At 40.9% G+C, this 9,189-nt stretch overlaps 1 long non-coding RNA gene across 1 annotated transcript; it reads left to right on the top strand.

Moving 5' to 3' along the window:
• The first annotated feature begins 240 nt into the window (after nucleotides 1–240).
• Nucleotides 241–1,180, top strand: LOC144761760 (uncharacterized). The gene is made up of 4 exons (XR_013595884.1): nucleotides 241–298; nucleotides 394–485; nucleotides 576–660; nucleotides 1,040–1,180. It is a non-coding gene; the product is annotated as an uncharacterized LOC144761760 (long non-coding RNA).
• The last annotated feature ends 8,009 nt before the right edge of the window (nucleotides 1,181–9,189 follow it).

Here is a 9,189-nt window from a genome sequence, read left to right as displayed (position 1 = left end):
CCGTTCTATACCATACTATTCCACACCATACTATACCATACCATGGAAAGGTCATACCATACTAGTGCTTTTATCACGAGGTGCATTATACGCACAGTCTCTATTACAGAGATTGGTACATCGTTCCTCACACTACACTCCAACATGGCGACTATCATTGTACCTCATATAGTCCTCCGTTTATGTTAACTACAATACCACGCTACGTGATTTTTTTAAATGTTGACGCCAATAGCGACAGGCATGCACGGACGACGGAGGTAACTACAATAGGACACAGAGTCACCATTTGTTTATGGTAAGCTCAGGGCCATAGGTTCATTATCTATACATTCAATGAGTGTTACAGGAGCCTTTGTTTTTTCACCAAACGGTTGACACTCTCGCTTTCAGGGTTTTCACCGAGGAATTGGTACATTGTGCAGTGAGACACATGTGGGTTCGTTTGGAGTATTATCAGCAGCTTGCACCTCTGCAACCTTTAGGTGAGCTCCCTGCGTGGCACTTGCCACCTTCATTAAGTTTCTTGACTGCATAATCTGAGTTGTGGCAACATCAGTTGTGTTTTGTTGCAGCTTTCTGCTAGCACGCAGACGCTTTCATTTTACCCGAGTCGGCTGCTGCTTACACCGCTAGATCCACACGAGATCGTTCAGCCAGGTACCCCCGGTGGTCACTACCCGTGTTTTCAAACTCACCGTCGTTGGGTTGCACACTAAGTAAACTTGTTGTCTCACCGTTTTCACCTAGTCAATTTATCACTTATTTCTGTCAGCGATTCACTAACTTTTTCACCACTCTCACGTCTGCCAGAACTTTCACTCCACCATGGTATCTTGATTTATTTTTTCCCTCTGCACATTTTCGTTTTTCTTTAGCCTCTGGATTCTCTATCAGCTATCAGTATTCTCAGTGTTATAAGCAGTCTGTGTGCTTTTCACAACCTCTATAGTAACACTTTTTCCCCCATGGATGTCTTATATATAGCCATGTAATTTGTATTATATCATCAGTAAGTGGTATCTCGTTTTCTTTGTAGATTGCCCCTGAGGAAGGGACATCAATGTCCAGAAATGCATTGAGCTGTTCTCAAGCATCTGTAAACTGTATTACATTAATTTATTTGTCACCGCTAATGTCATCAAGTAATGACTGCACATGGTTAATTTTCGGAGTGTCTTCAAGCTATCCACAATCATTGTATAAATACTAGTCCATGATGATGTATTAATGTATATTCGATGAATACAATCGTTTCTGCAACTATACAAAGGATTTTCTTTCTTGATATGGTGATTGTTTACTAATTATCAGTGCATTACATTGTTAAAGTCCTACGGGACAAAAGTGCACAGTGCACAGTGTGTGCTACCACCTCCGGCAGCACCTTTTTTCTCTAGTTTAGTCCACACTTGACAGACAGCAAGTGGCACACTGTGGCACCATTGGATTACACATGTTACACATTTACATTGAATGATCAATATCATTTAATTGGCGGTGTGCTCTCCTACCCCAATTTCCCCAGTTCAATTTTTCTGTCTAATAGGAAGCAGCACCCCACTCTGACAATGTCGTTCGATGCAATTACAAACATGACTGAAAATAGAGCGAGCACTAAGGCTTATACAGCTGATGAGGCTAGTGACATTTATGCTCTTATACAAGAGATCAAAACCACGGACACCCATGGGGGTTCCATTACACAACAATTGTGTCAACTAGAATTCTTAACCAGACGCCAGCTCAATCAGAGACTGCATGCATCAACCCTTGTTAAGTACCATCGGGCCAAACGTATTCCCAGGGGCCTATGTTTAGCGATTAAACCACTTCTGTTTCGTTTTCATTTAAATTCTGTTTTCATGGAGAAGTGGTATTCTATTTTAAATAAATGTTCTTTAGATTTGATTTTATTAATCGTTGAGGAATTGTCAAAAACAATTAGAGATCTTGAGGAAGATATTTATTCACTCAAACGTGAGCTTGAAATACCCCCAGAATCTAACGCATGGAAGCTTCAATTGGAGGTTATCAATCAAAAATTGGAAACATACGTGAAAGAATTGCAAGAGGGAAAGCTGCGCAAATACAAAAGAGACACCATCGATTACAAGCTTAACGAGGTCTATACATGGGCCGAAATATATTCTAAAAGGAGGTTTGACCAACGCAAAACAACCCCTACTATGGGTTCCTCTGATGAAAGTTTGGTATCCGACAAGGACACCATGATGAGTCGCACACCAGCACACCAATTGACTCAATCCCAATCAGCAGGCCCCTCTACCAAATCCATCGAAAAAATACAACCAGCACCCTCTGTTTCTTTTTTAGAACAGGTTCCAGATCTAGACCGACCACCAACTATAGCCGAAACCGAGACAACACAATCCGTCTCAAAACCAGGAGAGGACAAAGAAAAAACATGACGATCCTTGCGCAGCCGCAAGAATGTGAGTTAGTTATGAATATTTCCTCTTAGCAGCTTGAGCCTTCTCAGCTGGCTGTTCTGAATCGAGGTTTATCTTTTGTACCTACCAACATTACCACTCCATGACAGGCACAAGCTGACTTGTTCAAATTTATGAGGCTATTGAGACTGCGGCACTTTTTCAGCAACGTGGTGCCAGAAGACCCACACAGTATCTCGTTTTCTTTGTAGATTGCCCCTGAGGAAGGGACATCAATGTCCCAAAATGCATCGGGCTGTTCTCAAGCATCTGTAAACTGTATTACATTAATTTTTTTCTCACCGCTAATGTCATCAAGTAATGACTGCACATGGTTAATTTTCAAAGTGACTTCAAGATATCTACAACCATTGTATAAATACTAGTCCATGATGATGTATTAATATATATTCGATGAATACAATCGTTTCTGCAACTATACAAAGGATTTTCTTTCTTGATATGGTGATTGTTTACTAATTATCAGTGCATTACATTGTTAAAGTCCTACGGGACACAAGTGCACAGTGCACAGTGTGTGCTACCGCCTCCGGCAGCACCTTTTTTCTTTAGTTTAGTCCACACTTGACAGACAGCAAGTGTCACACTGTAGCACCATTGGATTACACATGTTACACATTTACATTGAATGATCAATATCATTTAATTAGTGGTGTGCTCTCCTACCCCAATTTCCTCATACTATACAATGACAGGTCATACTATACCATACAGTACCATATTATACCGTTCTATACCATACTATTCCACACCATACTATACCATCCCATGAAAGGTCATACCATACTAGTGCTTTTTCTTTTACTTTCAGTCATGTGGCACAGCAGCCACACTTTTGTTCTACTTAGTTAAAAAAACATTGACAATTCTACTAGTACTTGGATAGGCGAGACCTATTGGCTTTGCCAATGCTTGTTGCATTTGTACTTTTTTTCAGACTATTATGCGTTTACAACAGACATTTTAGATTGTTTGCAGGTTTCCTACACTTGTAGAAAAGAACTGCTCTTTGGTTTGCTGGGTCTAGACCTAGGACGTTTCCAGACAATTGTGGAAACCAACATCACAGTAGGAGTGCCATTAAGCTTCAGCAACAGAAAGGAGAAGGTCCAGTGTTTTTGGGCCAGTGCTACAAACAGGTCAGACCTCTACCCGCTGAAAAACAGTGCATCCGGTTACTGCCAGCCATACTGAGGGGCATATTTATCAAAGTTTTGCATCACCCTTGCACCGATCAAGGGCATGCAAGGGCAACGCAAAAACGAAATGAGGCTTATCAAGCCTCACAACTCACTTTGCGTGGCCCTGTGTTGCAAGGTGACTTAAAACTTTTCAAAAATGGACAGACACATCTTTGGCAATGTAAAGACAGCTCTTTACTGTTGTGACAGGGAGACTGACACACCTCATACAGGCATGCGGCCAATCTCCATTTGATACATCACAAACATCTTCTTGTATACACAGTTAAAGAATGAGGGTTACAAAAGTTCAAAAGAAGATCATTTAATCAGTTACAGATTAATACATGCCAAACGTAAGAAACATGAAGTCACCTGTGACCCTTGACTTTAGCCTAATTCAATACATGTCCTTTATTGTATTTCTAACAGTGCTTAACAAACTTGACCATTCTTTGTTCGAGAGTGCATGTATATTTGAGGAAAATACAATGTTAGCGGAGTGTGTGCTTTATCACTGTGCACCTAAGACCTCTGTGTGTTCTAAGCTAATTCGATTTTCTGCACCCATTGTCTAATCAAGTTACAATCTATTTGGAAATACAAAGTGCGTATCAGTGAACATGTGTGCTGAAGTCATAAATACTTTCAAGCTTGCTGAACACAAGTTGGCCTTTAACTGCAATTCTTTCAAGTTATTTATTCCATTCTGTCCTCAAGTGAACTCTTCACCTTTCTCTCGTCAGCCCAAGATTTTGGCCTACATTGTTCTTTAATCACAAAAATTGGGTGTGACCATGAGGTACTCCTCCCCCTATCATCTCAAGGGATATTCAGCAGTGGAAAGGAAGAACCGTGCCTTTAACAGTGGTGGTATTAGTCTCAGGTCACAACTGGGTCCATCATGTATATGGGGTCCAAAGAGCACTCAACTATCTTCTTAGAAAATTCCTGGGTGGATGGACTCTCACCGTCCACGCGTTCACTGCGTTTACATTTAACACGCATTGGGATCTACACACACTTCGCGATCTGGCCCCGAATGTCTCTAGACCCAACATGCATGTCTCACTAGTACGTATTTGAATGCTTTACATGCCGACCGCTAGACTCGTCTGGCCCGGTGTGTTTTCGGTATACAACGTTTACAACGCAATTTTTACAACGCACTACCATTACAACAAAACGTTTACAATGCAACATCCATTACAACGCATACATTTACAACGCAGTCATTACAACGCATGACACTACAACGCACACCACTACAACGCATACCATTACAACGCAGTCATTACAACACATACTATTACAACGCAAAACTTACCATCCAACACTTACCCTACTGTTGCACCCCCTGGAGTTAGAATAGTAATTTTAACCCCCTACACTATCCAAAACTTTCCCTACTGTTGCACCCCCTGGAGTTAGAATAGTAATTTTAACCCTCTACACTATCCAACACTTACCTTATATGCAATGTAATGTAATGCGTTGTAATGGTATGCGTTGTAAATGTAGTATGCGTTGTAGTGGAATGCGTTGTAAAGGTATTTTTTAAGAATTCGTTGTAATGGTATGCGTTGTAATGGTGTGCGTTGTAATGGATGTTGCAGTGTAAAAAGTGCGTTGTAAAGGTATGCGTTGTAAAAGTGTGCGTTGTAACGTCATACATCCGTGTTTTCAGACACTTTTTTTGTCCGCCGATTTTTCTCACCGACTTTTTACTAAATGGGCTATTTAACGCATGACTCACTGGATTGTATTCAGACAATACTACCGTATTCATAGTATTTCACTGTTTATTTAAGCTTTTGCACAGCCACGGAACGTAATAATTTACATGCATGAAATATACATGTTCGTTCACTCTCATCTTTTAATAATCTAAAGCTCGCTGCACAGTCAGGGACTGCTTTACTTTTTGTTTACAAGTTGGATACGTTCGTTCATGTTTAAAGCCCTGTACTCAGTGGTTTCTTACCATCCTATCACTTTCATAACCATTAAACACCACGCATGTCAAGATGCAAAAAATCTATGTAATTCGTTTGTTTTATTATCCCATTATTCAGCACCTCCCCCAATGAGTTATCACGATTACTCAATTACACATGTGTTTACAGCGTTTCTCTAAAATCGAACACCTTTAAGATATTTCGTTTGATATAAGCACGTGAATTTCACATTCCACTTTAACATTACCAGAGCACAATATTGTATACAGTCATTTCTTTAGCCGTACTCCGTTTGCAGGAAGGTTTCCTCATTGTATTTTGTTTTCTTCAAATTGTAGATTGGTTCCCTGATGAAGGGCTAGGTGCCCAAAAATGCTTTGGAACGTAAAAAGCAATGGAAAATAAGCAATGAATTGTTTATACTTGATAACTTTTTGCCAACATTTGAGTGTTATGGATTGAGCCCAAGTTCATTTCTACTCTGAAATACACTTATGGATTATTTGTTGTATCACTGAATATAATTAAAAAAAACTACGCAGGGTCTAGATTGTGCCCAGGGGGATTCACCCCATTATGGGTGCACTACCACATTTATGTGTTTAAATATGTGCAAACGTTTGCATATTTTTCTGTTCATAAGACCACAGGTCACACCAAAACCAGCAAAAAAACTATGCTTACTGATACCAGACAGATATATTCCAAATTGTTTCCTTTCTAGTTGTTTACACAAGGGTTTGACATTTGGAGGGACACTGTTGAATTAAAATTAATTTGGGGCACAAAAGATTGACAAGTTCAGGGAAACAAGGCATTATTTATAGCATGCTAGATACCATACAGACTAATTTTCTTGAACAAAACAGTGCTGCAAACATACAGCTAGATTCATCATCAACCAGTTTTGCGAGTCCTTAATAGCGATTCATAAGGAATCGCTATTAAGGACTTGCAAAACGGGATTCATGTAGGAATTGCAAAAAATATTGCGATTCCTACATCTTCCTTATTTGCGATTAGCAAATTGCTAATCGTGAATAAGGAATAACTCCCCATTCATTCCTATGGGCCCAAGGCCCATAGGAATGAATGGGGAGTTATTCCTTATTTGCGATTAGCAATTTGCTAATCGCAAATAAGTATGCGATATCAAGGGTGCCAGGGGTGTCCAAAGGACACCCTGTAGCACCCCTGAAAAGCAAATGTATCCAGATGTTGCGCACACACATGTCTAAAGGACATGTGTGTGTGTAACATACCACTCAGAAAAAGTTTTCACTATTTACCACGAAGTCTGACTTCGTGGTAAATAGCGGCCAGAAATTGCGAATTCGCAAATTGAAAATGGTTGATGAATTGCATTTAAGGAATCTCAAATAGAGATTCCTTAAATGCAATTCCTCGCAAATATGCGATTTCGCAATTAGCGATTTTTGCATTTGGGATGATGAATCCCAAATGCAAAAATTGCACTCGCAAAGGGCCAGATTCTCAGAATCTGGCCCTTTGCGAGGCGAATTTTCTTTGATGAATCTAGCTGATAATGTCTTGGCCAGGCTAATTCGAAATATTTAAATGGTCCAAACATTTCCACATGTGCACTGTTCTTGAATTGGAAACAGTGCACAAATAACACAGAAGAAACATTAGGCAGGGTACTTCGTAATGGATCATACAATTCTTATGGACCCAATCGGGGGGGTGGGTGGGGGGGGGGTTAGTGCAGCCGTTCAAAACTAACGGATGTCATGCACGTTTTCTGGGTGACACCGAAGGGTTTAAGATCAGCAGGCCTGACCCACGTTATGCGTAGGCACAATACTTGATGGGTGGTACAACTTACAGCACTGGGAGGTTGTGCCTTGATTGGCTAAAAAACTAAACATTGTCCCAGGTAAAGCAACACCTATCCCTTCCCTCTGATGACATGGGACTACTACAGGACTTTCCATTAGGTCCTGGAACACCATGTCAAAAGAGCTTCTCATATGCAATATATAATGAAGTATGGAAAGTTTCTCAGCGGGAGGTTGCTGGGAGATTGTGCGGGATTGACAGGGCAAATTTAGAAAGGGCTTTTGCAGTAGTAGATAATGGTATGACTACCCTGTCCACAATGATATACTGTCTGAGTAACATCATGTCATCTGTGATAGACATCATACCAAATAACATGTCCTCTTTACAACATGGGCAGCCATAGCTTAGATCGATCATGGTATTAAGCAGGACTCTGCAGACACTTTGTTCTGGTTGCATCCCATGGTGACACCTTAATGTCACAAGCGTGTTTTTTCCTTACGATCTAACAAAACAGCAGATGATACTGGCAAGAACGGATGCAACGTACACTGTGTTACACACAGAAAAGTTAGAGACATTACCATTCACTGTTGCAGAAACACCTTCTGTGGACTGGATAATCCATGGGTTAATTTCTTTGCCAATCACGACATTGCACTTCAAATACTGTTTACAACACCATCAAGTAGGCAGGTACGGACCGCTAGAAGAAGGATGTGTGCACAAGTCATTGAATTTACCTTTTAGATATCACTGTAGGAATGGCGAGGCTAAGGTCTTTGTTAGCAGATCAGACTGCGAGAATACTTTAGGTTATTCCTTGTTGTGCAGAGAGGTTTCACTTCATAGCGCATGTAATGCATCAATGTCGAATTTATCCTGCTATTTGAAGGGTTCTCCAGCTGCGGTGGTAAGTCCAGCTTTCAGATTGCTCTTGAATGGGAGTTATTTGATATTGAATGATCAGAGCTGCTGCAGCATGGAACCAGGAATTTGATGACGGTCTCTGCAGTTGTGACTTATGCACAAGTACTGTTTCCAACTGCCTGTACAGTAGGGAGGCAATGCTTTAGCCTTGAATAAAGCTTTCACAATGAAGTACCGGGTTATTTAGAACCCAGCGGTGCCAGGGGACACACCCAAAGACTTCGGATTCTCCTGTCTCAGACTACAGAAACGCAGAGACCTCTTGGTGACGTCAAAGATCAGATTTATTGGCTGCAACCAGTAACAGGTATCCTAGAAGTACAACACGGTGTATGTTCTTAGGAGACTGCTCAACTTTACAAAGCTGGTCATCCCTTTTATACCAAATATTATGCTTCAGGCAAACACTCCTTATTTACGGTTGACCATTCACATATTTTCACGACAAAGAAAAAGCAGAATCATGATGACAAGCCCATATTTCAGTTTGTCCAGCCCACAATCAATTACCCGGCAAGGCCCAACACTTTTCATCAGATAGTCGGTCGGACCCCTAATAAAATTGGGCACCTCCTCATCATAAAGCAGGCCATAAAGAAAGGAACAGAGACAGGTGTGAGTAAGATTAGACATAGTTGTGTGCAATACAGGGTTTATGGCATGTTGTGGCTTGATTTCTAATCTCGATCGGCCACTAGAAAAGGAACTGGCCGAACAGTTTTGGCTTCGGGCAGTGGAGTCAGCTTGCCCAGGTCACACAGAAGTCAACAGAGATTGTACGTGTTCCTAAGACTCGTTCGGCCTTAGTCATCGGCCTATGTGAGGGCAACCACAAAATGGCTT

Source organism: Lissotriton helveticus, chromosome 6, assembly GCF_964261635.1.
Source record: "Lissotriton helveticus chromosome 6, aLisHel1.1, whole genome shotgun sequence".
Taxonomy (NCBI): domain Eukaryota; kingdom Metazoa; phylum Chordata; class Amphibia; order Caudata; family Salamandridae; genus Lissotriton; species Lissotriton helveticus.
The sequence above is the reverse complement of the archived record's forward strand: the minus strand, read 5'-3'. Positions and strand labels throughout refer to the sequence as shown.